The sequence below is a fragment of the Elephas maximus genome, chromosome 21, assembly GCF_024166365.1.
Source record: "Elephas maximus indicus isolate mEleMax1 chromosome 21, mEleMax1 primary haplotype, whole genome shotgun sequence".
In the NCBI taxonomy this organism is placed as follows: Eukaryota; Metazoa; Chordata; class Mammalia; order Proboscidea; family Elephantidae; genus Elephas; species Elephas maximus.
In genome coordinates this window covers 56,287,366-56,305,491 of record NC_064839.1, presented here as the reverse complement: position 1 = coordinate 56,305,491, position 18,126 = coordinate 56,287,366, and the positions used below count along the sequence as shown (strand labels likewise).

At 47.0% G+C, this 18,126-nt stretch overlaps 1 gene segment (V, D, J or C); it reads left to right on the top strand.

Moving 5' to 3' along the window:
* Positions 1-18,126, top strand: part of LOC126064688 (immunoglobulin heavy constant gamma 1-like) — a 111,907-nt gene that overhangs the window by 14,978 nt on the left and 78,803 nt on the right.

Here is an 18,126-nt window from a genome sequence, read left to right as displayed (position 1 = left end):
CATTCACCACGTGACCTCATTGTGCAGTCACTCACCACATGGTCTTCACTGTGTGGTCCTTGTCACACGTCACTCATCACGTGGTCCTCCCTATGTGATCTTCAAAGTGTGTCACTTGCCATGTAGTCCTCGCAGTGTGATCACTCACCACATGGTTCTCACTGTGTGGTCCTCACTGTGCGTCACTGACTGCATGGTCCTCACTGTGTGGTCTCTTGCCTTGTATCACTTGCCATGTGGTTCTCACTGTGTGGTCCTCAATGAGTCATTTGCTGCATGGTCACTTACCATGTGGTGCCTCACCACATGGTCCTCACTGTGTGTCCTTACTGTCCCCATTCTTGGCCAGCCTTCATAGCACAAGGTGTGTGTCCATGCAGGACAATGGGTAAGGGGGTTCAGGGGCCCAGGCAGGGCACTCTATTGGATGGAGACTCCATCCCACTCTGCAGTGAACACTGACACAAGTGTAGAAATAGGAGTGGAAGTTTTAGGGTGAACAGGTTAGGACACACACGATGGGGAAAGCCTTCTTCACACTGAATAAATGGAAGTTTGACACAACCAAGGAGGAACGGGGGACATGAGGCTCACAGGGAGGCAGGCATGGTGAACTTGGGACCCTCCTCTGGCCATAGTGTGGACTGCAGGGCTGCTAAGAAGCCCACAAGCCATGGGAATGGCCGAGCCAGCCATGGTCACTGTGAGGAGAGGACTGAGACAGGGCAGAGCCCAAGGATTCCAGAAGGTACAAGAGGGGGTGTCTGGAGAGGATCCTTAGTGAGGGAAGGTCTCAGGAGCCGGGCTGGGTCTAAAGCAGCCAGTCTCAGGGGAGGAGGACAGCCAGGGCTCCAAGGGTCAGCCGTCTCAGGGACATCTGGGTGCTACATGAGGACCAGACAAGTTTGCCACTGCCAGGCCCCACACCACAAAGAGCTCACCCTGGCAGTGAAGGACAAAGGCACAGACCCCTGGGACACACATGAAGCCTGGACAATACCCGCCAACCTCATGTCTCTCAGGTGCCACCACATACAGGGTGGTGTGGGGGCGGCCCAGAAGCGACGTTCCCAGGATCTCAGGGAAGAGTGAAATGCACGAGACAGGTGGTGACATGGGCAGGGGATCAGCCCTTTTGTTTGGTATTGGCCCCTGAGCAGGCCTAGGACATCACAGCTGGTGGTCCTGCTGTATAAACCCCCAAAATTGTGTGAAGGTGGGGCAAAGTTCAAGGTTTTGGGTGAGCAGGGGTGAATTCTGCCTAAGGGGACTGGTAGAGGGGGGTCAGGTCACCTCCAGGCTGATCATGGGGCTCTGAGTCCATCACTCAGCGTGGTAGGTGGATTGTATGGTGGGGACAAGTGGGATGGGGGAGGACTGAAATGGGCAGGGACTTCTGGGATCCAGGGTGGAGCACAGGCTCAGCCACGGCTGCTCTCCTAGGGAGGAGGACAAGGCCATTCTGGGGTCTCCACTCCTACAGGCAAGCCTGTGGGGGCCAGACCAGAGGACTCCAGGGCCAGCCTCTGAGACTGCCTCTGGGAATGGTGCCCAGCACCAAGAGGGCTTCCTGACCAACAGTGTCTCCCCTGCCCTCCAGGGACCCAGGGTCCAGTGGGTGGTCTGGAGCAGAGAAGGGGGTGGCAGGGAGAGCAGTTTGAGGCCCTTGGGTTCCCCAGCCCCCTGGGCTCTCACCCGCAGTGCCTCTAGCCTCAGACCTCATCTGTGTCCTCTAGGGTCCACCAAAATGCCAGCTGTGTACCCCTCCTTGCCAGGGTGTGGCTTAGTTATCTAGTGCTACTATAACAGAAATACCACTAGCAGATGGCTTTAACAAAGAAAAGTTTATTCTCTCACAGTCTAGTAGGCTAGAAGTCCAAATTCAGAGTGCCAACTCCAGGGGAAGGCTTTCTCTCTCCCTCAGTTCTGGAGGAAGGTCCTTGTCATCAATCTTTGCCTGGTATAGGAGCTTCCCAGTGCAGGGACCCCAGGTCCAAAGAATGTGCTATTCTCCTGGCTCTTTTTTCATGGTGGTACAAGGTCCCCATGTCTCTCTGCTTGCTCTTCTCTTTTATATCCAAAAGATATTGCTTAAGATGCAATCTAATCTTGTAGATTTAGTCCTGCCTCATTAATGTAACTGTCATTAATCCCATCTCGTTAACATCACTGATAGGATTTACAACACTTAGGACAATCACTTCAGATTACAAAATGGTGGGCAATCACATAACACTGGCAATCACGGCCTAGTCAAATTGATACCAATATTTTGGGGGGCACAATTCAATCCATGGCAGGATGCCAGGCCCCCAAGGAAGACGATACCATGGCTCTGCTCTGTTCGTTCCCTGCCTACTATTCGGAGCCTGTTCAGGCCATCTAGATCCCAGAGGCCAAGGGTGTCATGACCTTGACCTTCTTGTCTGTGCCGAGCAGTCAGCTCTCTTTCTTGGTTACCCAGTAGGAGTGAGGGCCATACATCTGCCATGTTCACCACAAGCCCAGCAGTGACAGCACTGGCAAGACTTTCTACTGGCCAGGCAGGTATCAGTGAGGGTAGGGGATAGCCTGGAGGGCCATGGCAAAGGTTTCCACCAATTGTACCAGGCTCACAGTACCCCCCACATATCTCCCTCTGCCAGCCCTCTGTCACCCCCTCCCCATCTTATCCCATTTCACCACATCTCACCCCATTTTATCCTCCCCATGCCCCCATTTATGCCCCATCTCAGCCCTAGCCCCCCACCTCCATCTTGACCCCTCTCTGTCTCCCTTGTTTTGTCCCCCTTCACCCCCATGTCCCCTCTCTCAACTTTTATCCACATCAGACCATTTTCCGCATTGACCTTTTCCTCACATATGAGGAGGCAGCAACTCAGAAAGGCACAGCTCAGAGGAAGACTTCCCTGTACCTGAGCCCCCATCCTGCCACCACCCCCAGCTTGCCACTCCCTCCTGTCAGCTTTCCACCCTATCCCCATTCTGGCCCTGGCCAATACTCATCTCATTCTACTCCACTCTCTGACCCTCTCCTGACATGCTGCTTCTCTGACTTCAGGGAAAGCTCAGGATTCACCAGAGTACCCTATGTGCCATCCTAATCAGAGGACTCCAGGGCCCCCCCAACACCAAGGCCCCTACCACGCCAAGACCCTGCACCACTAAGACCACAACCACCAAAGCCCTCACCACCACCCACCAAGAACCCAGGTGAAGACCTCTAGTCTCAGCATCCCCCACCCACCTGCCAGCTGGTCCCTTAGGCTGTCTCCCCCGGCAGTCCTCCATGACTTCAGGGGTGAGCTTTCAAGTCATAGCCTGGCTAAAAAGGGGGAGCTGACCTAACATCTACCAAGCACCACAGATGTCACATCATGCCCTACCAAAGCCATCTGCTGTGCCTGAGTACCCTGCCCAACTCCACTGCAGGGAGCATGGAGTAACAGGGCACACAGACAGCTCCAGGACTTGCTCAACGGGTTATCAGGAACTTCAGCTGATGGGCCTGCCTCTGGGCTGAGAGACTAGTGCTGGGCACTGATCGTGTTGCAAAGTGACTGGGAGTGTAAGAGCAAGCTCTGTGACCCTCACAGAGATGTACCAAAAACCAAAGCCAGTGCCGTCGAGTCGATTCCGACTCATAGAAACCCTATAAGACAGAGTAGAACTGCCCGATAGAGATTTCAAGGAGCACCTGGAGGATTTGAACTGCCGACCTCTTGGTTAGCAGCCATAGCACTTAACCATAGAGACACAGGGTGTTATTAAAGGGCCCAGGAGCCCTCAGCACTGGCAAGAGAGCTAGAATAACCCTGAAAACCCAGACATCTCCACAGCCACCCTCCACGTGCCTGATTGCCTTCTCTCCTCCAGCAGGCTGCTGTGTTTGGAGAAGTAGAAGACTTTTGACCCAGATTGGCCTAGCCTGAGGTACACCTATGTTGGGTGGAGTCTGTAGTCAGGGTAGAGAATTGTGTGAGTGAAGGGTGGTGGAAGTGCTCTGGGCAGACAGAAAAAGAAGCAACACCCTTGCTGCCATGGATTGAATTGTGTCCCCAAAAAGGTATGTTGAAGTCCTAACCCTGTACCTGTAAATGTGACCTTGTTTGGAAATGGGGTCTTTGAACATGTTGTCAGTTAAGTTAATGAGTAAAAACAAAAAACCAGACCTGTTGCTCTTGAATTGATTGACTCATGGCGGCCCCATGTATTACAGAGTAAAACTGTTCTGTTAGGTTTTCTTGGCTGTGGTCTTTACAGAAGCAGATAGCTAGGCCTTTCTCCCACAGCTTCTGGGTGCGTTCAAACCTCCAACCTTTAGGTTCATAGTTGAGTGCAAACCATTGCCACCATTCAGGGACCTCATACAGGAGGAGGGTGTGTCCTGATCTGTCTGAGTCACATCTAATAAAAGAAGAGAAGAGACACAGGGAGATACAGAGGAAGAACAGACATGTACAGATGCATCCGCAAGCCAAGGAATGATTACAGCTTCCAGAAGCCAGAAAGACAAAAAAGAGTCTCCTCCTAGAGACTTCAGAAGGAGCATAGCCCTACTGATACCCTGAGTTCTGACTTCTGGCTGCCATGACTGTGAGACAATAAATTTCTGTTGTTTTAAACCCCTCACTTTGTGGCACGCTGTTATCCCAGCCACAGGAAGCTCACACACTCATCTACCTTCTGGGGTGTTTGTGATATTGGGGCAGAACACCATGAGGTAGGTCACTGAAAGTAGCAGGTATTCCATGGCAGCCCCTGGTGGGATGGTGGATTGTAGCACCCTCACCTCATTCCAAGCCAGAGTCCACTCTCACTGGGCATGTCCAGAAATGCACTGTTCCCAATCTCCAAACACAACATGCCCGGACTCGGCTATGCTGAGTCCTGGGGGCTCTGAGGGAGAATCTGCTCCTTGCTGCTCTTCTAGCTTCTGGTGTTTCTCAGCATGTGCTGACATCCCTCCATTCACTGCCTCAGTTGTCACATGGCCATTCTCCCTCTGTGTCTCTTATAAGGACATCAGTCATGTTAGATTAGGACACATCCTGTCCCAATAAGACTTCAGGGTAACTGATAATAACTGCAAAGACCCTGTTTCCAAACAAGGTCACATTCACAGGTAAGTGGATTAGGACTTCAACATGTTTGGAGGAGACCCAAATCAACGGGTAATATCCCCATACCCCTCTTTCTACAGTGCCTCACACTGGGCGCACCCAGTCAGGAGCCAAGAAGCTGGTCAGCTCAGTGAGTGCTGATATCAAAGATCAATCCTTCGAGGCACAGATATGGGAGAAGGATGGAAAGTGAATTGGAGGCAGCTGAGAACATCTGGCTGCAAGTGAGCCTCCATCCTGGAGGAGGGGAGGCCCTGGGAAACACAACCCTCCTGGATTTCAGCAAAGCCAGAGACAAAGCCCCTCAGTGGGCTGGGGGAGGGGCAGCAGCAGGGCTGCCCAGTAATAAGGGAGGAAGTGCAATCCAGCTGCACCTCTTCCAGCATGTGACCATGATGGCATCTGCTCATCAAGCCCATGACCCCCTGGGCAGGATCACCCCCATTGGACATAGGGCGAGCAAACAGCACTAGGCTTGATCTGTGTCGGGGACAGAAGTTTGATGCTCTCTGGAGGAGGCCTGTGATGCCTGCTGGAGGGAGGGTGGAGTCCAGGGGTGCTCTAGGCAGCCTTGTGTGCTGCTGTCACTCCTCTTGAGGTATCAACTTGTACAGTGCCCAGCAACACCCCTTCTACCTCCTGCATCCACCCATGTATGGCTCAAGGTCCAGAAACAAGGTGCCTTCACCCCACTCCCACTCCGTGGCAGGTGATGAGTTAGACCACGGAGGAGTCCAGGGAGATGGGGGGGGTGGAGTCTTGCAGCACAGCAATGGCCTTGGAGTAGTAGCCACCACCTGGTCCTGCCTGGGTCATGGACATTGGAGGTACTCCTGGTCCTCTTCTTCCAAGTGGGACTGAGAAGAGGGAGCCTCCTTGCAGGCCTGGCACCTAGGGATGCCTTGGGCCACCTGTGTTTGATCAGATATCTCCCTCCACCACCCTTTTTGTCCCTCAGCACCCAGGCCCAGGGCACCCAGCAGCCTCTCCATCTGCCTCCTGACCTCACCACCCTGCATACCTCTCCTGACTGCTTGCCTGGTGGCTCCTGTGTGATGTGACCAGCTTCTCATTCCCAGAGGTCATCCGCACAGAGTAGGTAGACTGTGTGAGGTTTATCACCTCGCAGCCTGTGCTGCAAGCTGGAACTCCATGTTCCAGACCTGGAGCATCTTGCAAGTTCCCGCCACCCAGAGACCTCAGGTGACCATCTACACTTGTGTGGTGAAGCCCAACGCCTTCCAGAAGCAGCTTGATGTCAGCCAGAGCCTGAGCTCTGATAGTGAGTGGACCAGGAGAGCCAGGAAAGCACAGGGATGCAGGTAGAGGAGGAGGCAGTAGAGGAGAGGAGCCACCATGGAGGAGATGGATGGGGAGGGCACCACTCCCTGCCCAGTGGGAGGTTGGTCCTATAGCTGAGGCCCTGCACTGGAGACCTCCAGAGAATATAGCCTGACCCTACCATGCCTCGAACAGACTTGGGCCCAGCAGTGGTGGGCATCCTGGTGGGCAGTGGAAGCCAGAGGCCAGGATGGGGTCAGTCTAGCTCTGCTTCAGCCTGCAGGGGACACCCAGAGCAGCTGCTCCCCAGTACCCCGAGCCACCTGTCTTTTCTTGTACCTCCTCTCAGAGGGGCCTCACCTTGACAGTCTACCCCCCAGAGCCCAGTTTCAGGCTCCCCCCTTGAGGCAGGACCCAGTGTCCACAGTCCCTGTTCTCATGGCACCACCCCACCTCTTCTGCCCCCCTCCTTTTTTTTTTGCCCCAGCATCTGCATTCACCTCATGTCAGAGAACACAGAGGCCTGAAACCCACATCTGGGGAGAGTTCACACACAGGATTTGAGGTGTTGGTGGTGCCACAGAGCCTAGCATGAAGTTGTCTCACCAGGGAAAATGGAAAGGAACTTTTTGGCCCTGAAATTAATGGGCTCAAAGACTTTTCTTCTCACACTGAACAATGCATGCATATCTACACGTGTATGTACACAAGTATATGAGCACATGCACACTCACATGCAGGTACACACACCATGAACACACATGTATACACACCCATGCCCTCACATCCATATTCATACATGCTCATAGTCACACGTAAGTACATATTCACATGCACACATAAAAACATATACATGCACACACATACGTACACAAGCATATGCACTGCACACACATGTGCACAGATGCACACCAATTCATTTCCACAAACTTACATCTGGATTCATTGTACACAGAAATGCACACATGTATATGTGCATGCCAACACACGTGGACTCACACATGCACCATCACACACACCACATACCTGCACACATGCACACATACAGACACAAATGCTCAGGTGCTCATACACACTCACACACACATAGACACACGATTAAGGATACCACTAATGGGTGAATGTGAGGAGAACACATATGGAGCACCTTCTGTGTGCATCTACTTCTACTCCTTACTATCTTTGTGACCTTGGGCAATACACCGAAACTTCCTGAGTCTCTGTTTCATCCACCTAAATGGGAGTGATAAAAGCAACTTTCATGGAGTGGGGTGAGGATTAAACAGAATAATACATGAGTAGGGCTCAAGAGGAAACCCTGGTGGCATGGTGGTTAAGGGCTATGGCTGCTAACCAAAGGGTCGGCAGTTTGAATCCACCAGGCACTCCTTGGAAACTCTATGGGGCAGTTCTACTCTGTCCTATAGAGTCACTATGAGTCCTAATCGACTCGACGACACTGGGTTTGGTTTGCTTTGGTTTTTAGGGCTCAAGAAGACCCTGGTGTTGCACCTAATAATGATCATTCCTGATGCATATCATCCAGGGTTACCGGGCAGCAGATGAAAAGCCTGAATTTGACCTTTGACCCGTGACCAGTTGGAGGCAGTGTGCTCTCACTCCATCAGATGAGAAAACAATAACAGGATTGGCGAAGTTAGGAGACACCTACTATTATGTCTATGGCAGGCAGGTTTTTTAGATAGGCACCACCACTCCTTGGCTAGAGGCAGGGCAGAGTAGGGTGAGTCACTGGGTCAGACACTGATCACCTCACTGATCTGACCACAGTGGTTGACAACAGCACCATGTTCTCTTTACTTCCCCATTGGCTCCCAGAAAACCCACTGGTTTCCTTATTCTCACTAATTGCCCCTCAAGCTCTGTGTATACTCCCCCTCTTGGTGAGCTCATCCAGCCTCATGGCTTCCAAGATCATCTTCATCATTTTGATTCATACTTCTCCCTTTAAATGTGGACTTTTATTCAATGTGTTGGCATTGGAGGTCAGCTAGACATCTTGTATTTGTTAAAATTAAATAACTCCCCAGAAGCCTGGACAATGCTCCAAGACTTCTGGGCATCTTAATATTAAGTATGCCCTGCAAACCACTGTCATTAAACAAGAATGCTCTGTCTTATTTTCCTATAGACTTTGTTCACTTTGAAATAACTGAAGGTAGATGTTGAGTTTGAAAGTTTCTTTTTCCCAAGACCTATACCCTAAGATCTTGTGTATTCCATGTGACTTATTTTTCTGTTCTACTGTATAGCTTTCAAAGAACTAGCTATACATTCTTTCTTTTACCGTGAGATTATAAATGACATATAAACAAATGAAAAAGCTTTGTAATAGCCACAGCAATTTCTCTAGAGCTGACTGTCCATATGCAAATCTCTTTCTCTCTCAATAAATAGTTGACCTTTATAATTGCCTAATTTAATTGCCTGTTTTTTTTTTTTAACATATTCAAAGCACCCAAAACTGAATGCTTAACTGTAGTAGGCTTAGGCTGAATAATGGCCTTCGAAGATGTCCACACTCTATTCCCCTGGAACATGTGAATATATGACCTTATGAGGCAAAAGGGACTTTGCGAATGTGATTGTTAAGGCTCTTGCAATGAGGAGATTATCAAAGATTATCTGGGTGGTCCCTAAATGCCATTATAAGTGTCTTCATAAGAGGGAGACAGGGGAGATATAACTACAGAAGAAGAGAAGGCCATGGGATGATAGAAACGGAGGAAGACACAGCCTCAGAGAGAATATGCTGTGCTGGTGGCCTTAAAGATGGAGGAAGGGGCCAGGAGTCAAGAAGTACAGCTCCAGATACTGGAAAAAACAAGGAAATGGGCACTCCCCTAGAGCCTTCAGAGGGAGTGAAGCCCTGCTGATGCCTTCATCTTGTCCCAGTGAAACTGAGTTTAGACTTCTGGGCCCCAGAACTTCAAGAGCATACATTTGTGCTGTTTTAATCTCCAAGTTTGTGATAATTTGATACTGCAGCAATAGGAAACTCATATGCTGACTGTCCCTCCAAAATGAGCTCCTCCTACCTTCCTTGTCTCAGCCAATGATGCCTCTGTCCTTCCAGGGGCTTGGACCAAAAACTCTGAGTCATCCTTGATTCCTTTCTTTCTGTACAGTCCACACCAACCTATCAGCAAATCCTGTTGGCTCTACCCTCGAAATATATCCAGAAAGCCACCATTCCTCCATCCTTCCACTCTCTCCATCTGGATGTCCCATCATTCATTCTAATGATCTCCTTGCTCACACTGCATCCTCTGCAGTCTATGTCATCAGAACAACAAGAATGGTCAAGTTATAGCATCTCAGATCAGGTCTTCAGTCTTCTCACAATCCCTCAAGGGCTTCTTATTTCCTTTTGAAGTCAGATCCTCACAGTGGCCCCCATGAGTATACACGACCCAGCCCTGGTCCCCTCACTGAGCCCCTGTTCTTCCACACCCCACCCAGCTCATTCTGATTCAGCCACTGGTCTTCCTTGAGCACATGGGCACCCCTGTAGTAGGCTGAATAATGGCCCTCAAACATGTCCACACCCTATTCCCTGGAACCTGTGAATATGTGACCTTACAAGGCAAAAAGGACTTTGCGAATGTGATTGTTAAGGTTCTTAAGATGAGGAGATTATCATAGATTTTCTGGGTGGTCCCTAAACGCCATTACAAGTGTCTTCATAAGAAGAAGACATGGGAGATTTAACTACAGAAGAAGATAAGGCCATGGGATGATACAACCAGAGGGGGGCCTGGTGGTTCCCTCACAGGTGATCTCTCCCCACATACTCACATGGCCTACCCTCACCTCCTTCACATTCTTGTTGAAGCCTTCCCCAAGGACCCTGTTAAAATTATAGCCCCATACTTGTCCCTTCCACTCCTCACCTTGCTTAACTTTTCTTCTTTGCAGCTTTCTGGCATACTGTACAGTTCAGTTATTTCTTATATTTGTGGGTTCTTGCCTTTCTCCCTGTCATTGATTGAATTGTATTCAAATAGAATTACAAATACAAATACATTGCAATTCAAAAATATCTATTGCAGTCCTAGCCCTTGTACCTATAGATGTGATCCTGTTTGTAAACAGGAGGTTTTCTTTTTTATAACAGTGGGGTCATGCCAGAATAGGCTGGGTCCTAGGCTTAATCCCTTTTGAGTTATAAAAAAAAAAAGCAGAGTAGACACAGAGACACACACTGGGAGAAAATGCCATATGAAGACAGACTGCATGAAATATGCATCTACAATCCCAGGAACACCAAAATTGCCAGAAGCTACTAAAATCTGAAATAAACAAAGCAGGACCTCCCCCCTCAAAAGAAGACTTCAGATTTCTAGCCTCTTGAGCTATGTTAAAATAAATTTCTGTTCTTTAAAGCCACCCGCTTTGTCACACCTCATTATGGCAGCCCCAGTAAACTAATAAGACAACCCCCACTTAGTATGGCAGCCCCAAGAGCATGGGAATTTTTCAGCTGCTCCCTGATGATCCACAGCACTTAAGGCACTTAAGACAAAGCCTATCAAACATTTGGTGCTCAGCTAACATCCATTGAATGAATGAATAAAGGAAATGTCTCTAGTTTTATATATATCAAGTTTAATATCAGTATCACCAAACTAATATCCCCTCCAAAGTCAGCCGCATCTCAGTCTTTGCCACCTCTACCAAGTAAATGACCACGATCTACCATATTGCTCAGGCAAGCAGCTTCAAACTAGTTCTTTACCCTACAGCTCTCACTTCTACCCTCACCACCCCATCCATTCTCCCACCCACACTTCTCCATCAAGGCTGTCGACTGCACAACCCAAGCCACTGTCACTTCCGCTAAGGAATTCCTACTGCTCTGTCAGCTTCCACATCTGTCCACCTAGAATCCATAGCCAGTGTGACCCCTTTAAAACACAGATCTGTCATGGCACCATCAGTCTAAATCCCTTGACCAGTTTCCATCACACCTAGAATGAAGTCAAACCGGTTTCAGCCTGACCTGGCTCACTAGGCTCAGTCTCTCAAACATCACCATGCCTCATCTCACTCATCACTCTCCAGCCAAGCTCCTCAGAAGTGCCAACTCACCACCATCACCTCCCCCTTTGTAGGGCCCCCTCACCTCTATCTGGCTTCTTCGTCTTCTTTGGATCCCAGTCTATGAGCACCTGCCTCCTCTCTCAAAGCACCTCCTCACTTACAATCTGTTGTTGTCTATCTGTTCTCATTGGTACAGCTTGTTTCCCACTCTGAACTCTAAACCCCAGGAAACAAGAGACAGCACACACCAACATCCATAACAGTGAAATGAATCCTTGGATGGATGGATGGATGGATGGATGGATGGATGGATGGATGGATGGATGGATGGATGGATGGATGGATGGATGGATGGATGGATGGATGGATGGATGGATGGATGGATGGATGGATGGATGGATGGATGGATGGATGGATGGATGGATGGATGGATGGATGGATGGATGGATGGATGGATGGATGGATGGATGGATGGATGGATGGATGGATGGATGGATGGATGGGTGGGTGGATGGGCGGGTGGGCGGGGGGTGGATGGATGGGCGGATTGATGGGCGGATGGATAGGCAGATGGATGGACAGATGGATGGATGGATGGATGGGCAAGTGGGTAAATGGGTGGATGGATAGATGGATAGATGGATGAATGAAATAATGGGTGGATGGATGGACATGGATGGATGGATAGACAGATGGATGAACATGGATGGATGGACTGACAGATGGACAGATGGATGGATGGATGGACATGGATGGATGGGTGGATGGATGGGTGGATGGATGGATGGATGGATGGATGTGAATGTATGCATAGATGTAGGGATGGATGGATGAAAGATCAAGCTGTTCAGGTAAGTAGTCTCAGACTCTGCTTGTAGAAGCTTGCTTGCGCCTTCTAACCTAAGCCACTTTTTCCAGGCTAGCTTCAACTAGATAAGCCCTGGTTATGCAGTCACAGCTATTGCCCAGCTCTTCCTGAGGAAGTAAGTCCAGGCCATTCCATCTGGCCCTGGATGTCCACCCTCAAGCCCCATCCGCAGACCCCAGGGAGACCAGGAGGGAATTCTAAACACCAAAATCTGTAACCTGAGGATAGTGGGTGTCTGGTTTGGTACAAATAGTCTGGTATTTTTGCTTTTTTCTCTAGAGATAACATATGTATAAAAAAGTTTTTTTTTTTTTTTTATATGTATAAAATACCCTAAAACACATGATGTGGTATACAATGTAATCAACAAACTTCTTACACCACGTCCTTTTTTAGTAGTACCAAAGGAACTAAAAAAAGAATATACTTCCAGCAAGTATAGCCAGTATATCTACTAAAAACATTTACAAACCTAACACCGCTTAGATTTTCAATGTTTGTTTCACATATTTCACCCATTTCTTCAACAGAAAAATTCAAAGTGCTGCATTAATTCCCCTTTAATCTTAAATGAATGTCAGTTGATTCCCACCTACTACAGAAATCTACTTGCTTGAAGCATGTGACGGCCCCAGGTGTGGCTGCAGTCTCCAGCCCTATGCTGAGTCTACTGCTTCCCCTCACAAGACCATGTGTTTATCACCCTTCTTAGCCTCAAAGCCACAGGCCGTAACTCAGCCCCGTGACATGCTGCCAGCCGTTTCCCCTGCATGCACTGCAGCCCAACCGTGTAGTCCAGCCTCACCAGATTGGGCAAATTCTCTCAGGCAACCTTCAAGAGCAGAAACATCTGCTTCCAGCTGTGGTAACAAACAGGATGCACACTCCTTCAGCTCCCCTAAATCAAGGTCTTGACAAGACTGGTCTGACGCTGTGGAATCCACCTACCAGACATGTGGGGGTAGACCAACTAATGACCCACACTGTCAGTGTTTGGAGGAGGTGTCTCCGTGCATTCCACCCCACAATGATTGTGGACAGAGTCTTCCCAGGACCTGGCAAAAGCCAGAAGGGAGTTGTCTGGGTCTGTGCTTGCCATGTTTATTCTGGAAGATATATTGGTCAGATAAGGCCTCAAAAGAGAATTGGGGAAATAAGAATCAAAAGTAAATTAGAGACTGTGAAAGATTAAATGGGGGCTTTGGTGGTTCAGTGGTAGAATTCTCGCCTTCCATGCAGAAGATCTAGGTTCAAATGCCAATGCACCTCAAGCACACCCACCACCCACCTGTCAGTTGAAGTTTGCATGAGGCTGAGCAGATCTCAATGGAACTTTCAGACTAAGATGGACTAAGAAAGGCCTGGCGATCTACTTTTGAAAAGCAGTCAGTAAAAACCCTATGAATCACATGGGTTCAATACACAACTGATCATGTATATGGGTAGGATGGGGCAGTGATTCATTCCACTGTGACTGGGGTCACCATGAGTTGGGGGCCAACTTGATGGCAGCTATCAACAATAACAACATTAATATAAATCTGTAATAAAACCAGATGAAATCCTGGGAAAATAAGTACATTCTCTTGAGGTGAATTAGTGCTTTCTTAGAGTGATACCAAGGCCAAGAAACTTAAGACGTAAGATTGCCAGGTTTGCCTACAGAAAAAAATATATATATATATATAATATAATATATTACAAAAAATATGTATTATATATAATATCTATAAGGATAAAAAAACTATAAACAAGGTATAATGCTACAGAAAAGAGAGTGGTCTGAGCATCTGCTGTTGAGGAGCCCAAGTGAATGATCACAAGAGAAACACAAGGAATACAACAGACTTGACCTTCAAAGAAAAGTTTCCAGCAAGGAGATTATCTCTAGTGACCTGAAAACACAAGTTACCAACAAAACACTTGGAAACTGTTAACAGCCATAAATGATCAAAGAAAAGAAACTTCAAACCATGCATTCACATGGCAGACATTCATTGAACCCCACTGTGTGCAGGGCAGGTGCCAAGTGAAAGTTCTCATGTGCCATATTCTTGCCATCATGGAGCTCTCATTCTAACAGGGTTGCTCTATAGAAGACAATGAAGTCAGATGAGGGCGCTGGCACAGGCTTCAGGTGCTATTTTAGAGGGTGCTCAGGAATGTTTCTTGAGAGGATATTTGACATGTGAAAGAAGTGAGAGAAGGCACATTTCAGGCAGAAGGAGTAGAACATGCAAAATTCCTGGGACAGAAATGTGCTTCAAGGAGTGGCAAGAGGGTTAATGGGGCTGTAATAGAGCATGGGTACAAGATGATGAGTCCAGAAAGTCAGGCCAGGGGCCAAACTGAGAGCCATTTTACCAGCCCTGATTCCAGCTTCAGGTTTTATTCTGAGGTGATGTAAAGGCCCTGGATGGATTCTGCACAGGTTGCATAGTTTTCTTTTTTATTGTGGTAAATATATACAAGATAAACTGTGTCATTTTAAGCATTTTTAAGTGCACAATTCAGTGGCATTAATTACATTCACAATGTTGTGCAACCATCACCACTATCCACTTCCAACGTCTTTCATCTTGAGCAATAACTTCCCATTTCCTCCCTCTCCTACACCCTGGTAACCACTAATCTGCCTTCTGACTTTATGTGTTTTTGTCTTCTAGGTGTGTCGTATAAGTGGGATCATACAACATTTGTCATTTTGTGTCTGAGTTATTTCACTCAGCATGTTTTCAAGGCTCATCCACAATGTAGCATGCATAAGAACATCACTTCTCTTTACTGTTGAATATATTCTATTGTACATATGTATCACATTTTGTTTAAACATTCATCTATTAATGGATACTTGGGTTGTTTTCACCTTTTGGCTATTGTGAGTAATGCCGAAATGAACATTGTTGTACAATTATCTGCTTGAGTATTCACTTTTAAGTCTATTGGATATATACCTAGGAGTAGAATTGCTGGGTCACATGGTCATTCTATGTTTAACCTTTTTGAGGAACTGCCAAACTGTTTCCCAACACAGCTGCACCATTTTAGATCCCCACCAGCAATTCATGAGGGTTCTAATTTCTCCACAACCTTGTCAGCACTTGTTAATTTTCTATGAGAGGAAGGTAGTATGGGGACAGGGGAGGAGTTCAGAAGACAGGCCAGAGGTCAGACCACTCTGGGTCTTACCAGCCCTGATTCTAGCATCACGTTTTATTTTGAGGTGACTAGAATCACTGGAGGGATTTTGGGAAGGGTCATGTGGCTTTAAACTCTGGCTCTGGGTGCTCCTGGAAAGTGAACTATGCCGAAGCATGGATGGAAGCAGAGAGTGTGCTGGGGTCCACTGAAGAGGTCCATATGAGAGAGGAGGCTGATATGGATGGGGTGGGGCAAAGGCAATGGAAAGAAATACTCAGCGCATTGCGTGTCCACCGAAGATGCAGTTGATGGATTTGCTGACGAATTGATATGTGGAGTTATAGAAAGGCACCTATGGCTCCTGACCACAGCACAGAGGGATCCCCCATTCACCCAGATGGAGGGCACAGCAGGAGGAGCAAATGGGGTTTGGTAATTCTGTTGCCAGCAAGGCGTGTTGGTGCTTCCAAATAAATATCAATATGTGATGCTGGGTACACGTGGATGTACGTGCATGGTGTCCAGGAAAAAGTCAGAGTTGGCTTTTCAAATCTGGAACCATAAGCAGGGGATCAGCGGACACTGCTAAGGAGTGAGGGTAGGAAAAAGAAGTTAAAAGTGCAAGGCAGGGAATACCAACAATTAAAGATCAGGAGGAGGAGAAAACACAGCAAAAACTAGAAAAGAGAATCTAGAGAGCTGAGGCAAAGTCAGAGATTTTCAAGGGTCAGAGCCAAAAAGTAAAGCATTTGTGATCTGGTCATATGGAGCTGAAGATTGACCACTGGATCTGGTAAAGTGGAAGTCAATGATGTCCCTCCAAGAGTAGTCTCAATGGCTTGGTATATCTAAGACCTGACTAGAGTGGCCTCTAAAAAGAATAAGGAAAGTTTGAGAGATGTCTATCAGACATCTATAGAATTCTGTACTCCAAGTGACATATATTCTAACAAAGCACACATTTTTTAAAATTTTTTATATTTTTTATATTAAAAAAAAAATTCCTGAGCCATAGATCAAAACTCAGCAAATTTCATTGCACTGGGCAAATTTACTGCAAAAGATCTCTTTAAAGTGTTAAAAAGCAAAGATGTCACCTTGAAGTCTAAGGTGTGCCTGACCTAAGCCATGGTGTTTTCAATTGCCTCAAATACATACAAAAGCTGGATGATGAATAAGGAAGATGGAAGAAGAATTGATGCCTTTGAATTGTGGTGTTAATGAAGAATATTTAACATACCATTTACTGCCAAAAAAATGAAAAAATTTGTGCTGGGAGAAATAAAACAAGAATGCTCCTTAGAAGCAAGGATGGCAAGACTATGTCTCACATAATTTGGACATGTTGTCAGGAGGGGTCAGTCCCTGGAGAAGGATATCAACGCTTGGTAATGTAGAGGGTCAGTGAAAAAGAAGAAGACCCTCAACGAGATGGTTTGACACATTGGCTACAATTCTGGGCTCAAGCATAATGATTGTGAGGACGGTACAGGACCAGGCAGTCTTTTCTTCTGTTCAGCTCTTTTACTTCATTTCTTTCTTTTGCTTTAGCTACTCGACTTTCATAAGCAACTTTCAGAGTCTCTTCTGACATCCATTTTGGTCTTCTCTTTCTTTCCTGTGTTTTTAATGACCTCTTGCTTTCTTCATGTATGATGTCCTTGATGGCATTCCACAACTTGTCTGGTCTTCTGTCATTAGTGTTCAATGCATCAAATCTGTTCTTGAGATGGTCTCTAAATTCAGGTGGGATATACTCAAAGTCATACTTTGGCTCTCATCTACTTGTTCTAATTTTCTTCAGCTTCAGGTTCAGCTTGAACTTTCATGTGAGCAATTGATGGTCTGTTCCACAGTCAGCCCCTGGACTTATTCTGACTTATAATATTGAGTTTTCCGTAGTCTCTTTCCATAAATGTAGTCAATTTGATTCCTGCGTATTCCATCTGGTGAAGTACACTTGTATTGTCGCCATTCATGTTGTTGAAAATGGTGTTTGCAATGAAGAAGTCATTGGTCTTAAAAAATTCTATTATGAGTTCTCTGGCAAAGTTTCTATCACCAGGGCTGTATTTTCTGACCAACTACCAATCCTTCTTCTTTGTTTCTGACCTTCCTGTTCCAATCACCAGTAGTTATCAATGCATCCCAATTCCATGTTTTAGCAATTTCAGACTGCAGAAGTTAGTAAAAGTCTTCAATTCCTTCCTCTTTGGCCTTAGGGGTTGATGCATAAATTTGAACAGTAGTCGTATTAACTGGTCTTCCTTGTAAAAGTTTAGGTGTTATCACTGACAGTGTTGTATTTCAAGATAGACCTCAAAATGTTCTCTTTAACTATGAATGCAACGTCATTCCTCTTCAAGTTATCGTTCCAGGCATAGTAGATATGATTGTCTGATACAAAATGGCCATTATCAGTTCATTTCAGCTCAGTAATGCCTAGAATATCAATCTTTTTGTGTTCCATTTCATTTTTGATGATTTCCAATTTTTCTAGATTCACACTTCTCACTTTCCGCAGTCCAAGTATTAATGGATGTTTGCAGCTGTTTCTTTCATTTTGAGCCATGCCACATCAGCAAATGAAGGTCCCAAAAACTTGAAATCTATCCATGTCATTAAGGTCGACTCCACTCTGAGGAGGCA